The sequence below is a fragment of the Narcine bancroftii genome, chromosome 3 (genome assembly GCF_036971445.1).
Source record: "Narcine bancroftii isolate sNarBan1 chromosome 3, sNarBan1.hap1, whole genome shotgun sequence".
NCBI classification, from domain to species: domain Eukaryota; kingdom Metazoa; phylum Chordata; class Chondrichthyes; order Torpediniformes; family Narcinidae; genus Narcine; species Narcine bancroftii.
This window is the reverse complement of record NC_091471.1, coordinates 254540361-254564078: the sequence shown is the minus strand read 5'-3', so window position 1 is coordinate 254564078 and position 23718 is coordinate 254540361.

Below are 23718 nucleotides of genomic sequence, written 5' to 3'. Positions count from 1 at the left end.
AATATAGAAATGTAAACAAACTGACTGTGCAATACAGAAAAATCAATACAGTGCCAAAGTAAGAGTCTCCAAATTAGTCCCTAATTGAGTTTGATGTTGAGGGAGGGGTTACAGCTGTTCCTGAACCTGGTTCTGTGAGTTTTGTGGCACCAATATCACTTTCCCAATGACACCCCCCCCAGCGTGTGCTGGGGGGGTGCGGATCCTTGATGCTCTCCGACGGCAGTTTCCCCTGCGGATATTTTCAATGGTGGGGAGGGTTTTGCCTGTGATGCCCTGGGCTGTGTCTATTCCCTTTTTCAAGGCTTTACGCTCAGGTGTATTGGTGTTCTTATACCAGGCCGTAATGCAGCCAGTCAGCACACTTTCCACCACACACCTGTAGAAATTTGCCAGGGTTTCCAATATCACAGCAAACCTCCACAAACTCCTAAACTACTGATGTTCTTTCTTCATGATGCCAATAGTGTGTTGGGTCCAGGAAAAAGCTCTGAGATAATGTCTCCCAAGAATGATCCCCCAATGATCATACCCTTCCTGAAGTATACAATCAGCTCCTTAGTTTTGGTGATAATGAGTCACCAAGGTTGTTGTTGGTGCACCATCCAGCCATGTTTTCAATCTCCCTCCTGGAGGCTGACTCATCGCCACTTTTTTTAATGCCACACATGACCGTGGTATCGTCATCAAATTTGCAAAAGGTGTTGTCACATAGTTATCGGTGAATAATTAATGAAGTTTTGAAAGGATATTCTACAGCTGAAGACATCAGGATTTGAAGGCACACGAGGCTATATTGTGGGAGATGGAATGGTAATACTTAAGAGGTGTACAAAACACAAGAGATTTTATATTCCTTGTGAAAGCTTTCAGCCCATCATCCTTGATGAGGTCATTCCATTCCCACAGTTTCCTTCCCTGTAACATTATCTCTCATTAACTCCCCCTCAATTCCCCCACTTGTAACAGCAACAAATTTACAGCCGCCAATTCACCGATCAGCTTGCGCTTTCTTTTGGGCCATAGGAGGAAGCCAGAGAACCCGGGGGGAACCTCCACAATCACAAGGGGAATGGCCAGAGGCCACGATTGAATCCTAGATGGCTGAGCTGTGAGGCGGCAGCACTACCTGCTCCGCCGCTGGAATAATTGCAGTGATAACACAGAAATGCTGGAGGAACTCAGCCGTCCTATCAACGTCCGCAGGAAGTAAAGGTTTATTACCAACGTTTAGGGCTTGAACCCTTCCTCGAAGTATGAGCAAAACGCAAGCATGGGTCCTCTATTAATAGGCTGGTGGAAATGACAGGGGGTGGAGCGCAGACCAACACACAAATGGAGTTAATTGGATAATGATGGGAGAACAGGAGAGAGACTTGATTTTGGGAGGGTAGGTAGTTTTGGATTGGAGTGTCTTGAACGAAGGCATTTAGATACAAGATTATGGGTTGTGATTTGAAAATGGAGTCCTTAGAAATGTTTTCTTACTGAGGGTGGTGAATCCATGGAATTCTCTGCCTTCGAGGGCCGCAGTTCACTGTTGACGTTTAAGGACAAGGTGGGTAGGTTTTGGAATTGGGAAAAATGGCCTGGGGCAGATCATGCCCAGAGTGGCAGGGCAGACCTCAGGGAACTGTTGGCCGACTCCTGTTCCTATCTTCCAGTGCCCTTGTGAACCCAAATGGAACATAAGCACTCGTCTATGATTTTGTGATGTTGATGGCAGGGATGTGTTGCCAAGCAAAACCGATCTGCAGTTTTGGGTAAATTCATGTTTATGGAAAGGGGAAGATGTGACTTCAAGGGTTGAAACACATGATCAGAGACAACAGGGCAAGTTGATTGCACCAGATTACGCAAAGTGTGGATTTTAACAGCTTGTGGATCATAGAAGGAAACATAAAGGAGATTTATAGTTGAGAAGAAGAAGAAAGAAGATATAAAGATGAAGAGAAAGAGGATAAAAAATGGATTAAAATGGAGAGAGAGGGTGAAAGAGGAAGAATGAATGGATTGAAATGGAGAGAAAATGAATGGGAAATCGAAATGAACAAAGGTGGAAAGAGTGAACAAATAAAGATGAAAGGAAAGAAGAAAGATGGAAACAAATTTTGATGGAACAAAAGATGTGGTGAACCCCATGACTTGTAGATGAATGTTTAGCAACATAAGAGCTCCATCACTTCATTGAAAGCAATCAGGAATTTGAAACACAAAAGGAGAGATGAAAGAATCTTCAATTAACTTTGGGAGCTGTGGTGGAAAGTGCCAGTTTCAGTTCAACAGTTGGCACCTGCCAGGCATCCCATCAGGACCTGGCTCTGTCTCCCACCCCCTCCCCCCTCTCCATTGTACCCAGCGCTCCCACTACCACTCGCTCCACACTGACGGGCCAGAGAGGGGCAGAGTGGTGTGACAGGGAAAACTGAACATTAAAGCCATAACTTATTTTTGTGGTTTTTTTTGGTGGGGCAGAAATTCGACGAGTGCCAACAACAGATGGTGCTCGGAAAGTTATATCGATCTCAAACTGCATAAATAATTCAGCATATGAGGGTAACAGATGAGCAACCAAACCTCAAAGTATAAACCAGTCTTTCTATTCTTTTTTAAATCCCTTCCCTCTTCGCTGGGGATTAAAACGCAGTCTGCAACCAATGAAGCTTGGCATTAAATTGCATTAGTGACTACAGCCGTGCAGCTCGTAATGAAAGCAGCCACTGAGGAACTCATGGAAGGCAGGCTATTAAACTCTGCCTGATGGCACTTTCAGAGCGCTTATATGAAAGTGCAAACATCTTCTGTTCCTCGTTGCTTAATAGAATGGAACAGGAAGAGCACAAAGCCAAGCTGCTAATTGTTTTGATTCATTAAGCTGACGTACGTCATTATTTGTCCATCTCCTGGTGTCCCTGAGACTTGATGGGAGCTCTTTATGAAGGCTCCCTCATTTTTGAGCTAATGCCTCTATCAGCGATTGGAGAGAGTGGGAATAGAAAGACGTGAGCTCTTGCTAAACTGATGGAGGAGGTGTTAAGCCCCCTCCTTGCTGCTTTGACATTCACTCATGTTTGTGAAACACTCCCCGCTCTGGCCTGAAGTCTTGTGGGTCATGTAGCAGACCTGAACCTAAAGGACTAGGTGGTTAGAGTAAGCGAGTATGATACTGATCCGATTTAAGATTCAGGTTTATTGTCAGAGTACAAAAATGATATCATATCCTAAGATTCTTTCCCATGCCGGCGAGGCAGAATTACCATTTATTGGCAGCGCAAAAAAACCCTGGCTCAATGAACACATGTAAAAGATAAAGAAATATGTCAAATGATTGAGCAATCCAGAGAAAAAAATCTGTAAAGTGCAAATGTTACAGGCCTTACATGAGTCCCTGATTGAGTTTGTCATGGAGGAAGGGAGGGGTAGCAGTTGTTCCTGAACCTGGTGGTGTGAGTCTTGTGGCACCTACACCTCTTTCCTGATGGCAGCAGCGAGAACAGACCATGTGCTGAGTGGGGTGGATCCTTGATGATCGTTCCGACGGCAGCATTCCCTGTAGATGTTCTCAATGGCGGGGAAGGTTTTGCCTGCGACGGCCTGGGCTGAGTCCACTATCTTTTGCAGGACTTTTTGCTCAGGGCCATTGGTATCACCATACCAGACCGTGATGCAGCTGGTCAGTGCACTCTCCACCACACTTCTGTAGAAACTTGCCAGGATTTTCAACGTCATGCCAAACCTCCACCAAGTCCTGAGGAAACAGAGGCACTGACGTGCTTTTACCATGATGCCATTGGTGTGTTAGGTCCAGGAAAGATCCTTATTTCTGTATCCCCCAATGCACTGCGTTGAACACCTCTGATCTTTCCCTTCCTGAAGCGAACACTTAGCAGCTTGGTTTTTGGTGACATTGAATGCGTGGGAGGCACTTACTTTCAGATGTCAAACAGAGGCCCTGTCCCCACTCTCAGATCATCCTGTCTGACCAAGGGCAAGGAAATTCTCTCCTTCATTGGCCTATTTTAATTCTTGAACAGATGTTGTGGAGACAGCAGAGGAAATAATACGGAAGACATCAGAGTAAGTTTTCTTACTGGGTGCCTGGAATTAATTTCCAGAGATTAGTGGAGGCTGGTACAATAGAGGCATTTTTATATAGGCACATGAAAAGTAGAGAGTTTGGGAAGGGTTAGATCAGTGGTTTTCAAACTTTTTCTTTCCACCCACATACCTCCTTGAGCGATCCCTTACTAATCACAGAGCACCGATGACATAGGGATTACTTAAAGTCATATGTGATTGGGCCTCGGTCAAGTGAGGCAGGCGGAAACCCAGATACGGGCAGAGAGTTGGAGGCGGCGGCCCCAGTCTGGGCACAGGGAGAGCTGCGGAGGCCTCGGCCCCGGTCTGGGCAGTATTTACCGACCTAGGAGGGGAGGCAGACCCCTCCAGCCTGGGTAATAAACCTGCATAGGAGAAGGCCACTCCGATATAAAACCTACGACCCAAGGACCTCGCTGCCATGTCCCAGCTCGCTTGGCCACGGCACACGAACCATGGGTGTAAAGGGAGGGGCCAGTACTGCGCGCACTGCACTCCACCTAAAAGCTCCTTTGCGCAGGCCCGAGGACAGGTCCACGTCCTCCCCCTCCATGTCCTCCCCCTCCACGTCCTCCCCCTCCACGTCCTCCCCCTCAAAAGATGCTCACAAACTCAAGCTAGCATGCTGGAACATCAGAACCATGCTAGACAAGGCTGATAGCCACCGACCTGAACGTCGGTCTGCCCTCATCGCACATGAACTCCTCAGACTTGACATCGACATAGCCGCTCTCAGTGAAGTCCGCCTGGCAGATGTAGGCAGCCTCCAAGAACGCGGCGCGGGCTACACACTCTACTGGTCTGGCAAGCCTTCGGATGAACAACGCCTATCTGGTGTAGGCTTCATGGTCAAGAGCTTCATTACCTCCAAACTCGAAAACCTTCCGACAGGCCACTCGGACCGAATCATGTCCATGCGACTCCCCCCTTCAAAACAAGCGTTGCATCACCCTCATCAGTGTCTATGCTCCAACCCTCCAGGCGGAACCAGCAGAAAAGGACAAGTTCTACACCGACCTGCGCAACCTCTTCCAACGCACCCCTACAACCGACAAGGTTGTCATCCTTGGCGACTTCAACGCTCGCGTCGGCAAAGACTCAGAAACCTGGCCTGGAATCCTGGGCAAGCATGGCGTCGGCAAGTGCAACGACAATGGGCGCCTCCTGTTGTAGCTCTGCGCAGAACAGCGGCTTGTCATTACAAACACCCTTTTTCAGCAGAGGGATAGCCTTAAGACCACCTGGATGCATCCCCGATCCAAACACTGGCACCTCCTGGACTACATCCTGGTGTGAGAAAGTGACAAACGAGATGTGCTCCACACCAGGGTCATGCCCAGCGCGGAATGCCACATTGACCACCGGCTGGTTCGCTGCAAGCTCAACCTTCACTTCAAGCCAAAGCCCAGGAACAGTAAAGCCCCCAGAAAGAGGTTCAATGTTGGAAACCTGCAGTCAGACAAAGCGAGAGGAAACTTCCAGGCAAACCTCAAAGCAAAGCTCGATGATGCAACCCGCCTCACGGACCCGTCCCCTGAAACCCTCTGGGATCAGTTGAAGACTACCATACTGCAATCCACTGAAGAGGTACTGGGCTTCTCCTCCAGGAAAAACAAGGACTGGTTTGACGAAAACAGCCAGGAAATCCAGGAGCTGCTGGCAAAGAAGCGAGCTGCCCACCAGGCTCACCTTACAAAGCCGTCCTGCCCAGAGAAGAAACAAGCCTTCCGTCGCGCATGCAGCCATCTTCAGCGCAAACTCCGGGAGATCCAAAATGAGTGGTGGACTAGCCTCGCCAAACGAACCCAGCTCAGCGCGGACATTGGCGACTTCAGGGGTTTCTACGAGGCTCTAAAGGCTGTGTACGGCCCCTCACCCCAAGTCCAAAGCCCGCTGCGCAGCTCAGATGGCAAAGTCCTCCTCAGCGACAAGATCTCCATCCTCAACCGATGGTCAGAACACTTCCAATCTATTTTCAGTGCCAACCGCTCAGTCCAAGATTCCGCCCTGCTCCAGCTCCCTCAACAGCCCCTAAGGCTAGAGCTGGATGAGGCCCTCACCCAGGATGAGACATATAAGGCAATCGAACAACTGAAAAGTGGCAAAGCAGCAGGTATGGATGGAATCCCCCCCCAGAGGTCTGGAAGGCTGGCGGCAAAACTCTGCATGCCAAACTGCAAGAGTTTTTCAAGCTTTGTTGGGACCAAGGAAAACTACCTCAGGACCTTCGTGATGCCACCATCATCACCCTGTACAAAAACAAAGGTGAGAAATCAGATTGCTCAAACTACAGGGGAATCACGCTGCTCTCCACTGCAGGCAAAATCTTCGCTAGGATTCTACTAAATAAAATAATACCTAGTGTCGCCGAGAATATTCTCCCAGAATCACAGTGCGGCTTTCGCGCAAACAGAGGAACTACTGACATGGTCTTTGCCCTCAGACAGCTCCAAGAAAAGTGCAGAGAACAAAACAAAGGACTCTACATCACCTCTGTTGACCTCACCAAAGCCTTCGACACTGTGAGCAGGAAAGGGCTTTGGCAAATACTAGAGCGCATCGGATGTCCCCCAAAGTTCCTCAACATGATTATCCAACTGCACGAAAACCAACAAGGTCGGGTCAGATACAACAATGAGCTCTCTGAACCCTTCTCCATTAACAATGGCGTGAAGCAAGGCTGTGTACTCGCACCAACCCTCTTTTCAATCTTCTTCAGCATGATGATGAACCAAGCCATGAAAGACCCCAACAATGAAGACGCTGTTTACATCCGGTACCGCACGGATGGCAGTCTCTTCAATCTGAGGTGCCTGCAAGCTCACACCAAGACACAAGAGAAACTTGTCCGTGAACTACTCTTTGCAGACGATGCCGCTTTAGTTGCCCATTCAGAGCCAGCTCTTCAGCGCTTGACGTCCTGCTTTGCGGAAACTGCCAAAGTGTTTGGCCTGGAAGTCAGCCTGAAGAAAACTGAGGTCCTCCATCAGCCAGCTCCCCACCATGACTACCAGCCCCCCCACATCTCCATCGGGCACACAAAACTCAAAACGGTCAATCAGTTTACCTATCTCGGCTGCACCATATCATCAGATGCAAGGATCGACAATGAGATAGACAACAGACTCGCCAAGGCAAATAGCGCCTTTGGAAGACTACACAAAAGAGTCTGGAAAAACAACCAACTGAAAAACATCACAAAGATAAGCGTATACAGAGCCGTTGTCATACCCACACTCCTGTTCGGCTCCGAATCATGGGTCATCTACCGGCATCACCTACGGCTCCTAGAACGCGTCCACCAGCGTTGTCTCCGCTCCATCCTCAACATCCATTGGAGCGCTTTCATCCCTAACGTCGAAGTACTCGAGATGGCAGAGGTCGACAGCATCGAGTCCACGCTGCTGAAGATCCAGCTGCGCTGGGTGGGTCACGTCTCCAGAATGGAGGACCATCGCCTTCCCAAGATCGTGTTATATGGCGAGCTCTCCACTGGCCACCGTGACAGAGGTGCACCAAAGAAAAGGTACAAGGACTGCCTAAAGAAATCTCTTGGTGCCTGCCACATTGACCACCGCCAGTGGGCTGATATCGCCTCAAACCGTGCATCTTGGCGCCTCACAGTTTGGCGGGCAGCAACCTCCTTTGAAGAAGACCGCAGAGCCCACCTCACTGACAAAAGGCAAAGGAGGAAAAACCCAACACCCAACCCCAACCATCCATTTTTCCCCTGCAGCCGCTGCAACCGTGTCTGCCTGTCCCGCATCGGACTTGTCAGCCACAAACGAGCCTGCAGCTGACGTGGACTTTTACCCCCTCCATAAATCTTCGTCCGCGAAGCTAAGCCAAAGAAAGAAGAAAATGTGATTGGGAATAAAAAGTTTGAAAACCACTGTTTTAATTGTACCTCATTGACCTGTTATGTGCACGGTTTCAGAACTCCAAAGGAAATGGGCCAATGATAATTTTTCTCAGTAACAATTGGGTCCAGAGCAGTGGTTCTCAACCTTTTTAATCAACTCACTTTCCACCTTAAGTAATCCCTATGCCATAGATGCTCTGTGATTAGTAAGGGATTGCTTAAGGTGGTGAGTGGAAAGACAATGTTTGAAAACCACTGGGTTAGATTGATGTGTATTGGTTAGCACAACATCAAGGCCCGAAGGGTCTGTACTATGTTGCAATGTTCTCTTTTCACGTGCTCCTGCATCCATTAAATAATTCCATCCGAAATAGACACAGGACTAGGCCATTCAGCCCACCGAGCATGTTCTACTGCTCAATGCGATCATGGGTAATCTATACAGATAAATGTGAGGTGCTACATTTTGGAAAGGCAAATTTAAATAGGTCGTATACATTTAATGGTAGACAATTGAGGAGTGCAGAGCAACAAAGGGATTTAGGAGTTATGGTAAATAGTACCCTCAAGGTATGGTGAAGAAGGCATTTGGAATGTTGGCCTTCATAAATCGGAGTATTGAATTCAAGAGTAGGGAGGTTATGATGAAATTGTACAAGGCATTGGTGAGGCCAAATTTGGAGTACTGTGCACAGTTTTGGTCACCAAATTATAGGAAAGATATAAACAAAATAAAGAGAGTGCAGAGAAGGTTCACGAGAATGTTGACAGGATTTCAGGGTCTGAGTTACAGGGAAAGGTTGTGCAGACTGGGGATTTTTTCTCTGGAGCATAGAAGATTGAGAGGGGACTTGATAGAGGTGTTTAAGATTTTAAAAGGGACAGACAGAGTAAATGTGGATAGGCTTTTTCAATTAAGAAAGGCGGAGATTCAAACTAGAGGACATGGTTTCAGATTGAAGGGGGAAAATTATAAGGGGAACATGAGGGGAAATTTCTTTACGCAGAGGGTGGTGGGGATGTGGAATTAGCTTCCGGCAGACGTGGTCGAGGCAGGATCATTGGTTACATTTAAGGAAAGACTGGATCGTTACATGGATAGGAGGGGACTAGAGGGGTATGGACCGGGTGCTGGCCAGTGGGACTAGGAGGGTGGGGATTTGCTACGGCATGGACTAGTCGGGCCAAACTGGCCTGTTCTGTGCTGTAAGTGGTTATATGGTTATATTGTTATATAACCGAAGTGCCAACCTCAGACACGTTCAAACAACATATAAAAATCTCATTAAATGATCTGCACATTATTATCAGAATCTATATATGGTTAAAGAGATTGAAAGTGATTAAGTTTCAAATAGTGAAGAATCAAAAAAGGATAATCAAAGTGTTTGGGGTTAAGTGTGCCGACCGGCTGCTTCACGGTCTGGTATGGGGACCCAATACCCGTAAGCATTAAGGTAGTGGACACAGGCCAGGACGTCAAATCAAAACCCATCCCACTATCAAGAACATCTTCAGGGAATGCTGCGGAACAGCAGCGATCATCAAGGATCGACACCACACACACACCCTCTATCCTTGCTGCTGCCATCAGAAAAGAGGTGTAGGTGCCACAAGACTCGCACCACCAGGTTCAGGAACAGCTGCTCCCCCTCCACCATCAGACCCATCAACAACAAACTCAATCAGGGACTCTGCAATTAATTTCTCTTTCTCTCCTCTTGGTATTGCACAGTCAGTTGTTTACATTTCTTTACTTGTCTACATGTATACGTTGGGTACAGTTTTCTTTTACAAGAAGAGGTAATTCTGCTGTGCCTGCAGGAAAAAGAATCTCATGGTTGTGTGTGATGTCATATATGTACTCTGACGATAAATCTAAAATCGAAATGACCTTGGAACTCAAAGACAACAATGGTCAAAAGAAGGACGAGTTTTCAAGTTCAAGTTTATTATCATCTGGTTGTGCACATGCAGGTCCATAAAGCAGTGTCTCTCCAGACCATGGTGCACACACTGAAGCACTCGATACATAAAGATCACATAAATGATCGAAATGATAAATAAATATTTAGGATGACTTTCAAGGTTACAGGACACCATTCATCAATCCCACAACCTGTGGGAAGAAGCTGTTCCCCAGCTATGATTTGGATGCTCCTTGTTGATGGTAGTGAGCTAAAGATACTGTATGCTGGATGGAAAGGGTCTTCTATAATTCCTTAAGCCCTCACGGTAAATATCATCAAAAAAGGTCACCCCAACGGTCTTCTCAGCCATTTTGATGACTTCAGGTCTGATGCCCTGCATCTACTATCCCACACAATGATGCAGCCGGGCAGGACACACTAAGTTGTGCTCCTATGAAAAGGATGTCAAGATGGGGGCCCTCCTCAGCCCCCTTGCAACATGTAGGTACTGCTGGTGTCTTCCTAACTAATGAGGAGGTGGTGTAGATTCAGGGTAGGAATCGCAATGGAGATATTGTAGAGATCAAGTCTTTGACTCTAGTACTTAACAATTGCTTTGCATTTCCTTCTCTAAATGGAGACATGGGACCGGGAAGGGTATGGCATCGCCGATGCTGAAATCTGAAACAAAAAGGAGATGCTGGAAGAATTCAGGCAGCCTCTGTGGAGTGAGAAATTGGGGTCGTGGACCTCTCCAACGAATGGGTGGGGGGGGGGTAAGTGGAGGGGTTATAGTTTTCAAGGCAGGGCTGGGAGGAGGAGTGAGATCTAAGACGAGAGACTAAATACAGATCAGGTAAGAAGGGACTGATCGACGGGAAGGCATTTTTAATAATCCCGGTGAGAAAGGGAAATGGGCAGGAGGATGGGAAAAGATGATTGAATTAATTGGATAGGATGGATGAAGATATCCTGAGGGCCAGATCATCACCTGGCCATTTTGGGATGCATCCAGTGATACTGAAGGAAGATGAGTGCAGATATAGCCAGAACTCCAGCCACAAGCTCTAGCCTTCCTCTGCCATAGAGTTGGATAATTTAGTTTGGACATACAGCACAGTAGCAGGTCCTTCTGACCCATGAGCCCATGCAGCCAAAACACCCCAATTAACCTACAACCCCAGTATGATTTGAAGGGTTGGAGGAAACCACAGAATCCAGAGGAAACCCACGCAGACATGGGGAAAACGAGTATATAGATATGCTTTGGGGAGATAAATTGGGAAAGATTTGTTAAAGTAGGTCACATACAAACACTTTAAAACAGATCTTATTTGAAATACTGCTGCTTTGCCCCATGCTAAACATATCGGCTACACAGATTTTGCAAGAGATTTGAAGAATGCTCAAGAAATTTCACTAATGGATTTTTGTTAACAAAAGGCAACAGATGAAAGAACATGTTGGAGTCGCTGCTGTCTGGAAGAGAGCTTGCTATTCTAAGAGGGTCATGTGGTTTTGCAAACAGAGAGAGTCAAACAGGTTTGAGAGATACAGAAATCACTTGACAGTGTTACAGCCAGCAAAAGTAGCTGGGACTGGAACAAGACAAGCTGGCAAGCCTGTTTGGAAGATGGCCTGGTCAAAGCCCTTGTGGCTCATGCAAGAGGAGAGGACTGGCTGTCTAATGTTTCGCTTGGAATGAGGAACTCTGTGATGACCTGAAAGAAAGATGTTATCATCTGGAGAACCCTGATGGGGCAAGTTTCATCAGCAAGACACAGAAATGATTGATGGAAGTACATCAGTTGTGGATGTCCTGGAACCACACATCTCTCTCTGAAAACCGACAAGAACCTTCCTGAGTGGTAACCATTTACCTTTCAAGCACCAAAGTCTGGTGAACTTTATAAATGTTAAATTCTGTGCACTGTACAGTACAATTGCCTGCAACCAGTGAACTTGGAGGATTAGAAAAGTGAACCAAATACCTTTTCTGAACTTACACACAGATTACATACACGTGCATCTAGAATTAGAAGGGGGTTAAGTTAGGTTAGTTTAGTCAATAGAGATAAGTTAAGGCTTGATTCTAATTTCATGTTTAAAGATAATAAAAAGCAACTTTTGTTGAAGTAACCATTTGTCTTGGTGAATATGTATTGCTGCTGGGTTTTGGGGTCCTCTGGGCTCAAAACAGTATAAACTCTTTAGAGACAGAGCCAGATATGAACCCGGATGCTGGCTCTTTAATAGTGTTGTTAACGCTTATGGTAACCATTCCACCCTTCTGTGCTAACCATTCCACCATATAATCCATGTAAAACAACGCGAAGAAGGATAACTGTCAAGCCATTATCTAATGGTGGAGAGATTTTAGAGAAATTATGTCAGTTGGGAATATATGGGTTAATAGCTGACAGCCAGACCAAACGTGATAAAAGCAATTCCCATTCAACCAACACAATGAGATCTTTGCTGAAGGTATAGAGAAGGTAATGAAGGTTGTCAGGCTAATGTTATATATAACAGACTGTTAAAAAGCATTTAATTAAGTGTCACATTACAGATTGGTTTGCAAAATTGAAGTCCAGGGAATTAGAGAAAGCCATGACAGCGCAGGTATAAACTGGCCAAGTGGCAGAGAGACATGGCACATATTAGCCGAGAATTATAAACGAACGAACCTCATGTTTAAGTTTCAGAACCATGACTTCTAGTTCATATTTACAACAAAAGCAGAGCATAGGGGGCGTGATTTCTGAAGTCGCAGGTGCCAAATGACTGGAAAATATGCCAAGCAGTGAGGTGTAACAAACTTGAGGAGGTTTTCTGACGAAACAGCATTCTCCGGTCCTCGGTGCAAAACATGTAGACACACAACCTGACATAAGACACATACAGACAATTAATACATAAGCAAGACATGGATTTGAATGTGTAAATAAATATTGTTTCATAAATATTAGAATTTTGGAGGGTGAGTGTGAGCAGTTCCTTTGGTCGTTCAGCGTTCTCACTGCCTGTGGGAAGAAGCTGTTCCTCAGCCTGGTGGTGCCGGCTCTGATCCTCCTGTATCTCTTTCCTGACTGGAGTAGCTGTGTGTAGGGAGGAAGGGGTCCTCAGTGACTTTCTGATTTCTCTTCAGACAACGAGCCCAGTCGATCATGTCAGCGCGGAGGAGTGATTCACTCTGGCACTCTTACGCTCCTGTGGATTGTTCTCCGATCCAATTCTCTGCAGCAACCGTGCTGCACTGTGTTGCAGCCAGCCAGGACACTCTCGATAGAGCACCTGTAGCAGGCTGGAGGGCTGAGATACATGGGAAGATGCAGTTTGACACCAAGAACTGTAAGGATCTATTTGGCAGGAAGAACGAGGGGTCAACACCGTTAGCGGGGGTGCCATGGTCAGCATAGTGGTTAGGGCAATACTATTTCAGCGCTAATGACCTGGGTTCGGATCGCTCTCTGTAAGGAGTTTGTACATTATCCTCATGTCTGAATGGATATCCCCCGAGCCCTATGGTTTCCTTCCACCTTTCAAATCATACAGGGGTTGTAAGTTAATAGAGGTATTTGGACAGCAACGGGTTCATGGGCTGGAAGTTTCTGTCACTGTGCTGTGTTATTTTTTAATTAAAATGAGAAAATTTGTCAGCACGGTTAACACAACTCTATTATAGCGCCAGTGACCTGGGTTTGGATTAAGGAATTTGTATTGTTCTTTTTGTAATTGCCTGAATTGACTACCATCCTACCTCCCATCAAATACACATGGGGTTGGTAAGTTTGGTGCATTTGGGGGGATAATGGGCTGAAAGGCCTGTTCCTGTCCTGTACATCCCAATTTTAAAAATGTTTAAAAGACCATATGGACTTGATGGAACATTTACAAAATGGCGTGGCAGCTGAGGTGAGGGGCAGTGAGGTAGATCCAGTCATGTGGGAAGTAAATCCATTGCAGTTAGAAGTGAATCCAGTGTAGTGGGAGGCACATTCAGTGCAGTGGGGTGCAGATCCAGTGCTGAAGAGCAGTGCGGTCAATCACAAATCCAGAGATCATCAAATCCAATGAAGAGTGAATTGAATCCGAGCAGCGAGTCGGAGGAGGCGGAGACCAGAGCTCGGCGACATTCAGAGAAGGAGGAGCGAGGTGAGAGTGATGGGGTTCATTGGTTGAGGGCAAGATAAAGGTGCGGCCCAGCGAGTGAGCAGCACAGTGAAGGAGTGGGGCTTAAAGGCTTTGGCTCGACAGGCTTTGACGAGCAGAGGCAGAGGAGAGGAACTGCTGTAACCAAGGTAAGGGGAGAAGGTGTCCAGTCGGGTATTATTCTACAAGCTAAGGCTGTGGGTTGCTCCAGAGTGCCAGAGATCTGAGATGGTACACTTGTCCCAGACAACTGCAGGAAGTGCATTCAGCTCCGGCTCCTTGCTGACCTATTTTGGCAACTGGAGCTCGAACTGGAGGCTGAGGCAGTCATAGAATTACAGAGAGGTAGTCACCCCAAATAGGGAGGATGCATATAGATGGGTGACTGTCAGGGGAAGAGACCAGTAATGCAGAGTAGCCCTGTGGACGCTCCCTCCGCCAATATGTATGCTGTTTTGGATACTGCTGGTGGGAAAAATCTACAAGGGATGATTCGAGGTGGTCACCTCTCTGGTACAGAGATTGACTCCTTGGCTCAGAAGGGAAAGGCTGAGAAGAGGAGAGGATTAGTAACTGGGGATTCGTTGATTAGGAGGGCAGACAGGAAGTTTGCTGGAATGCATAGAGACTCCTGGATGGTATGTGGCTTCCCAGGTGCCAGAGTCAAGGATGTCTCAAATCATCTCAGCAGCATTCTGAAAGGGGAAAAGGAGCAGTCAGATGTCATGGTCCATGTGGGGACCAATGACATAGATAGAGACGAGGTCTTCAAGAGGGAATATTGGGAGCTAGGTAGAAAGTTAAGAAACAGGACCTCAAGGGTGGTAATCTCCGGATTGCTGCCAGTACCATGTACTAGACAAGGTACAAATAGTTATGGCAGATGAATGCATGGCCAAAGAGTTGGTGTATGGGGCAGGGGTTAAAATTCCTAGATCACTGGGATCATTTCTGGGGGAGGTCAGACCTCTATAAAAAGGATGGCCTGCACCTAAACTGGAAAGGGACCAATAGCCTGGCAGGAGGGTTTGTTAGAGCCATTGGGGAGGGTTTAAACTTGCTTTGCAGGGGGAGGGAAATCATAATGAGAGCAAAGGAAATAGGATAGCAGCGAGACAGGGAGTTACATCAAAGGAAGGAATTAATAGTACAGAAGTAGTCAATAATGATATAGAGGAAAGGCAGGTGAGCAGGCAGGCAATAGAGCTGTTAAACAGGAATACAGCTCATACATCATTGATAATGGGCTTATGGACACCTTACTTAAATGCATGTAGCATCAGAAACAAAATGGATGACCTAGTTGCTCAGATTCAAGTAAAAAGGTATGACACTGTGGCCATTACTGAAACATGGCTCAATGAGGTGTGAGATTTGGAGCTCAATATCCGAGGATACACAGTCTATAGGAAAGATAGGCAGGAGGGTGGAGGTGGAGGGGAGGTTCTGATGATCAGTAATGACATCAATTCATTAGAAAGAGGGACATTGGCTCTAAAGCGGTAGAATCAGCATGGGTTGAATTAAGAAATGCCAAAGGTAAAAAGATTATATTAGCAGTTATATACAGGCCCCCCAACAGCAGCAGGGAAGAGGACTATGGGATATTATAAGAGATGCAGATGATATACAATTAGAGATACTATGAGATACAGTTAGAAATACAAAGGACATGTCGCAAAGATAATATTAAATTAATTAGGGTAGATTTTAATATGGCATGGGATTGGGAAGGACAGGAATTTACTGGATCACAGGAGTGTGAGTTTGTAGAAAACCTAAGAGATGGATTTTTTGAACAGCTTGTTGAGAAGTCCACCAGGAGATCCAGAGTTCTCGATTGGGTCATGTGCAATGAACCTGAAGTCGTTAAGGAGTTAAAGCGCTTAGAATCTCTCGGAAGGAGTGACCACAACATGGTCGAATTCAATTTAAAATTTGAAAAGGAAAAAAGGTTATCGGATGTATCAATTTTTCAGTGGAATAAAGGAAATTACAGTGATATGAGGAAAGGACTGGGAAAGCAAACTCGACAGAGGAACAGAGCCAGATTGGAAGATATTTTGCAAATGATAAAAGGCATACAGGATGGATCTATTCCTAGAAAAATGAAATTAGTCAAAGGAAAGATGGCACCAATGTGGCTAACAAAAGAGGTGAAGGCCAAGATAAAAGCAAAGTGGAGGACATACAAGAAAGCAAAACTAGTGGGAAATTGGAGGACTGGGATTCCTTTAGAAACTTACAGAAAGAAATAAAGTCATAAGGAAAGAAAAGATGAGTTTCAGATGAAAGGAGTTTTGGAAACAATATAAAAAAGGATACTAAGAGTTTTTTTATATGTAAAGAATAAAAGAGAGACACGTGTTAAAATAGAACCGATAGAAAACGAGGCTGGGGAAATTATAATGGATTACAAAGATATGGTAGAAGAATTAAATCAATATTTTACATCTGTATTCACTGTGGAGGACATTAGTAATATCCCTGACAGACAGGCTTTCAGGGAGTTGAGTTGGATACAGTTAAGATTACTAGAGAAATTGTGCTAGGTAAATTGAATGGATTAAAGACAGATAAATCTCCCCAACCGAATGAGGTACACCCGTGGGTTTTAAAAGAGGTGGGTTTGGAGAATGTTGATCCATTGGTGACAATCTTCCAGAAATCATTAGTCTCTGGCGTGGTTCCATGGGATTGAAAGTTTGCGAATGTGATTCTGCTGTACGCAAAAGGTTGGGAAGCAAAAAAAAAGGGAACTATAGACCTTCAAGTCTGTCTTCGGTGGTTGGGAAGATATTAGTCAATCCTCAAGGAGAAGTTATGAAGTTCCTGGAAATGCATGACAGGATAGGTCGAAGTCAGCATGGTTTTTTTAAAGGGTAGACTAGACTATTAGAGTTTTTTGAAGAAATCTCAGGTAGGATAGACAAAGGGTAGATTGTGGATGTTATTTACTTGGATTTTCAAAAGGTTTTCTATAAGGTGCTGCATGCTAGGCTAATAAATAAAATGAGGGCCCATGGAATTACAGGGGCACATTAGATTGGATAGAAAATTGGCTGATAGGCAGAAAACAAAGGGTTGAAATTAAGGAAACCCGCTCAGAATGGCTGCCTGTAACAAGTTGTGGTCCACAGGGGTGGGTCTTGGGGCTGCTGCTCTTTACAATTTAGATAAACAATTTGGATTGTGGACTAAATATTTTTGTGGCCAAATTTGCAGATGACACCAAGATAGGTGGCAGAACAGGAACTGTTGAATAAACTGTAAAATGACAGAGGGATATAAACAGATTGGGAAACTGGGCAAAAATATGGCAGATGGAGTACAATGGTGAGAAGTGCTGGCCAGTGGAAATAAACAGACAGAGAACTATTTGGATGGGAAGAAAATTCAATCCTCAGAGATTCAAAGAGTCCTGGGCATCCTTGTGCAGGGAAATCTAAAAGTTAATGCCCAGGTGGGATTGGTAGTGAAGAAGGTGAATGCTATGCTCACATTCATTTTGAGAGGTATAGTGTTTAAGAGTAGAGCGATGTTAATGAGGCTCTATGGGCACTGGTGATCCCATTTGGAGAACTGCGTACAGCTTTGGGCTCCCTATCTTAGAAAGGATGTGATGTTGTTGGAAAGGGTCCAGAGGAAATTTACCAGGATGATTCCTGGAATGTAGCAGCTGGCGTATGAGGAACGTTTGGCAGCTCTTGGGTTGTACTCGTTGAAGTTTAGGAGAGTGAGGGGGGATCTCATGGAGACATTTTGAATATTGAAAGGTTTTGACAGAGTGAATGTGGATAAGATGTTTCCCTTGCTGGGCGAGTCAAGGACAAGGGGTCATAGATTTAAAATTAGTTATCCAATCAAAACAGAGAGGAGGAAGAACTTCTATAGTCAGATGGTCGTAGAACTGTGGAACTCACTGTTGCACAGAGCAGTGGAGTCCAGATCACTGGGAATATATAAACAGGAAATGGATGGGTATCTCATTAGTAAAGGTATCAAGGGATATGGGGAAAAGGCTGGTGATTGGAACTAGGGGTGAGTTTAGTTTAGCTTAGCGCATAGTCATGGAACACACCCAATGGGCCTAGTGGCCTGTTTCTGTTCCTTTATCTTGTGATCTTGTGAAGTGAATCCAGTGCAGCGGGAGGTGGATCCTGTATAGCAGGAAGCAAATCTGGTGCAGTGAGAAGTAAATCCAGTGCAGAAGGAAGTGAATCCAGAGTTGTGGGGAGTGAATCCAGTGCAGTGGGAAGTGAATCCAGTTCAGTGAGTCTGCTCCCAGGATGAGGTCTTTCATTTGAGATCATCTCAGGTGCCCTCCTTCATCAAAAACGTAGCTTCCACTCGACTATCTCTACATATCCTCCATTACCTGCACATCTGCCCAGGCTTGATCCACCCACAAGGCCAGGGTTTCCCTTGTCCTCAGTTATCACTGCACAAGTCTGTGCATCCAACATGTATCATCCTACACCATATCTGCCACCTATTTTGTGGGCCCGCTTCCACTTGCATCTTCCACTCTCCTACCCTCTCCACCTTCGCAGTGACCACACCCTCCTTGACTCCATCATCCACTCCTCCCTCCCCACCAATCACCTCTTTGGCACCTACTCCTGTGACCGCAGGAAATGCTGCACACCCACACCTCCTCCCTCACCCCCATTCAGGGCCCCAAACAGTCCTTCCAAATGGAGCAACAATTCAGTTGTGAGTCAACAGGGTTCATCTACTGCATTCGGTGCTCCCATTCTGGTCTCCTCTACACCTGAGATCATTTTGTTGAGCACTTTCTCTCTGTCCACTGTAAAAGCAGGGATGTCCCAGTGACCACCCATTTCAATGCCCAGCCCCATTCCCCTGTCGACATGTCTGTCCATCGTCTTATGCATGGCCAGACTGATAGCATCCATAAAATGGAGAAACACATTGGATGGGAACCAAAATGAGAGGCCCAGGGCAGAAGATAGACAAGTAGATAAACTGGGCAGTGAGATTGTGAGGGAGTCAAAAGATCAAAAGTGCAAGTGTAAGATTAAAAATTTAACTTGGGGTACTTTGGAAACAAAATTGAAAAGGGTAATGAATACAGCTCTGAGGACCTTGTATTTAAATACCCGCAATATCAGAAGTAAGGTTCATGATCTTGTAGTGCAGTTGGAAGTTGGCAGGTATGACACTGTGGCCGTCATTGAGACATGGCTAGGAATTATCCGTGGATCCATATCAAAAGACAGGAGGGTAGGCAAAAGGGGAGGGGCAGTTCTGCTGGTTCAAAATGGATTCAGTTTTTTGAGACATTGGTTCAGACACTGGCATTACTGGGGAGGGGGGGGAAATGGGGATGCGAGGGGTGTGGTCCACACTGGGTGACACCATCAGAGGGGGTGATATCAAAATGACTGTTTATGAAATTGTCAGCAGAACTGTATTTTTTATATAAAAATATCCCTGAATGAGAATCGGAATTTATTACCATGAACAATTCATGAAATTTGGTGTTTTGCATCAACGTCATAGTGTAGAGGTATTATGGATGAGAAGAAGATGGAGGGTTATGGGCATTGTGCAGGGAGGTGGGACTAGAGAGGGGTGTTTGGTTCGGTGCAGACTAGAAGGGCCTAATGGCCTGTTTCCGTGCTGTAATTGTTATGTTATGTAAATATTCATATTATAACCCTCAACGCATCACTACAAATAAAAGTTAAAATAATGGTGCACGAAAAGTCAGGCCATGTCTTTGGATCATTGATCATTCAGGAATCTGATGGCAGTGGGGAAGAAGCTGTCCTTATGCCATTGAGTGCTCGTCTTTAGGCTCCTGTACCTTTTTCCCCCGATGGTAGCAGAGTGAAGAGGGCACGGCCTGGGTGGTGGGGGGTCCTTGAGGATAGAGGCTGTTTTTATAGAGAAGGCCTAAAAACTGCTGCAGTGTCGCTTTTATGAAGAGCGGCACCTCGTCGCGTCCTCCGGAGCCGATGGAGGCGGGGCATCTGGTGCAGTAGCGCTGCCTGTCAAAATATGGCGGCATACCTACGCGGCAAGCGGTGGCCATCCTCATTACCCTAAATGTTCCATGCTGCTGGGACTGCTCTGGGAAATGCAGAGCAGTGCCAGCTGCATGGGGGGATTATGGGTGACAAAGTGGCCATCGAACCTTCTTCGACAGCAATGTCGCGCCATCATCGGCCCACCCCCTAGCCAGCCACTTGCAGTGGCAGTACGTTTATGGAGCAAGGCGAAGTGCTCTGCTCCACCAGTGGGACCAGCCTGAGGAAGGATTGGATTTGGTTTCTTGGATCCATGCGCAGAGGATTTATAGAGGTAGATTCAGCAATGTTAGGGCAGAGAATATCCACCGTTATAGTGGTAATATTTTTCTCTATAAAAGGGCTTTGTGTGTGCTCACTATTTTATCTCACAGGGCAACAATGGATTTATTGAACATCTTTTAAGCATTAAGTCCCATGAGTGTGTGAGTCGAATCAACTACAAGGAGACATGAATTCACTTCCATAAAGAGTTCATTTGTAAGATGGGGTTTCGTGGATGTTGCAGGGAGGGGATTCCAGATTCTGGGGTCTTGACAGCAGAAGGCCTGGGATGGGAGGGGCAGAGAGCCCTGGGGTTGAAGCTGGAGGAGATGACAGAAAGGGGGAGGGGGTGAAGTGTGGAGGTGTGAGGACATTGGAATATGTGGCTTCCCACTCCAACTAACCTGACAGGCAGCACACATCACTTCGAACAACTGAGGAATATAAATCCCCAATAATTACAGATTAACGTAACATTATTTAATAAAGACATAATTAACTGAGCGGATTATATTTTGCTGCTAATAATTTAATTTTCTGAAGTCCGCTAAACAAAGCATAGCGGAAAATTTGCTAACAAAATGATTCTACAGTTGATGGGGGTGTCTGGTATGTAAATTACAGCTTGGAGACTTGACTTTGGTTGAATAAATTGAACGTCGATGTCTCTGTTTATCCAAATTTATGCTCTTTTCATAATTCGACTAGCTACATACCTGAGCCATGTGGTTCTGCAGACCCCTGCTGATCGATCCTTTAACTGCAATGGGAATTATGTATTCTTTCACTCATTCTTTCTATCAGCAATACTGGTCAATAGTCATTAAGGTAGGTCACTACACTCTTCTTGGGTACCGGTATGATTGATGCCAGTTTAAAACAGATGGGTACCACACCCTGCTGGAGTGAGATATTGAGATATCCATGAATACATTGGTAAGTTGGGCAGCACAGATTTTTAATACTTGGCCAGGAACTCCATCTGGGCCAGATGCTTTGCTTGGATTCACACTCCTGAAGACAGGACACACGTCATTCTCATATACCGACAGGATGGATGGGATCAACAGGGGATGTTGGAGTGTGGTGGGGTGGTTCTTCACTGTTACTGTGGTCAAATCGGGTGAGAGGTTGTTGAGTTCCTCTGGGAGCGAAGCTTTGCCGTCTGCAATTTCCCCGGATTTGGTTTTGTAGCATTTCGGCCTTGCCACAGCTGTTGGGTGTCCCTTGTTGTTTCCATTTTCATCCGAAATCTCCACTTTGCCCGGGGGATAGCTTTTCATACATTTTACCTGCTCCTTCTGTACTTATCTGAGTCTCCAGACAAATGCCTGTGATCTGGCTCTCAGCAGGTTCCGGATTTCATTGTTCATCCAGGGTTTCTGGTTGAAGAAAACCCTGAATGATTTTTGATAAAGTATATGACAGTCCTGGTGTAATTCAGATTCCCAGCTGAATTCTTGAACACTGCCCAATCCACTGACTCGAGGAAGCCCTGAAACCATTCTTCAGCCTCCCATGACCACCTTCTAGCTGTTCTGATCCTCTCTTTTTAGGTTCTGTCTGTAGAAGGACCCAAAGAGCACAGCCAGGTGATCCAACTTGCCAAAATAAGGTCCCAGGATAGAATGGTCAGCCTTCCTCAGTGTAGCTGGGTCCTCTGGTACAGCAGGTTAAACGCTGATGGTAGTTAAACACAGGCCTGGTTAGAGTCACTGACTAAGATTTGTAGTGCATCAGGTGGGCCGTCTCTTGTTTACTGCCCGCATCATGCAGCCCCCCAAGTGGCTGTTTGTAATCGGCATCAGGAGAGATATAAACTCCGGTGAGAATCACTGAAGAGAACTCTCAGGGTAGATAGAAGGGTCTGCATTTAATCGAGATATGTTCTAAGGCAGGAGAGCAGGAGGTCGACATACCCCCAATGTCCAGGCACCATCCAGTATTAACGAAAAAGCACACACTCCCTTTTCCAGAATCTGAGCTCTGATCTAGTCTATGAATGGTGAAACCATCTAGTCGGAGAGTGGCTCTCTCTTAGCCAGGTCTTGGTGAGAGTGGTTTTACAAGGGAGATCTTGGTCAGACGAATAAAGAGGCCTTGGAAAATAAATGTCTCGGCAGGTTAGATCTGATATTACAGAAGTGCAAGCACTGAAAGTAACAACATAAAGTTAGGAAATTATTAAAAAACAAAAGTGCTGAGGCTGATGTTTTAGAGGCCAAGAAATTAAAAGCTAAAAACAATGAGTGAACAGTGAGAACATGGACCCATACCACCCAGCACATGCTCTTTTCTCACTGCTAGCATCAGGAAAGAGATATTGGTGCCACAAGACTCACACCACCAGGTTCAGGGACAGCTGCTACCCCTCCACCGTCAGACTCCTCAACAACAAACTCAATCAGCGGCTCATTTAAGGATTGTGACTTGTGCACTTTATTGATTTTCTTTTTTTGATCTCTCTGTATTGCACAGTCAGTTTGTTTACATTTGTTACCTGTTTACAATTCTTTATTTGTTTACATGTTTACGCTGTGTACAGTTTATTTTTTGCTTGACCAATTAGTGGTAATTCTGCCGCACCTGCAGGAAAAAGGAATCTCAGGATTGTACGTGATGTCATGTACGTATCTGACAATAAATCTGAACTCTGAAATCTGAAAGATACTAACTAATGGCTAAGAGTGAAAGGGGAACATGAGGGGGATTTCTTCTGAAGGGAGAGTGTATAATGAGCTGCCAACTGAAATGTAAATTCTTGAGAAAAGTTTGGGCAGGTATATGAAATGGGAGGGGTGTGGAGGGATATGGTCCAGGTGCAGGTCAGTGGGACTAGGCACAATAATAATGAAGGTCAGGTTAGCTGTAAACTTTTGCCAAGTAACAATATGTACAGAGTCCACCAGAAATGATCAAGAGTGACAAAATCACTTTCAATTTAGCCAAATTTTCATGGTTCTGTTTACCGTACGCTTCCAGATTTGACTTAATTATTCAATCAGAAAGAAAGAAAGTCGGGGGATGACATTCAAGAGTCAAGAGGTTGTAACTGTAACTCTACAAATCACCAGTGAGGCCACACTTAGTGCTCAGTTCTGGTCACCTCATTATAGGAAGGATGAGGAAGCCAAGGAGAGGAGATTTACCAGGATGTTGCCTGGATTGGAAAATAAGTCTCATGAGGCAAGGTTAACAGAGCTGGGACTTTTCACTTCGGAATGTACAAGGATGAGAGGTGACTTAATAGAGGTTCTGATATGGAGGCTAATATAGATAATAATAACCTCTTACCTGAGGTTTTACAAGAGGCATAGATAAGGGAGACAACCTTTTACCCAGGGCAGGAAAAGCAAACACCAGAGGATAGGGAGGG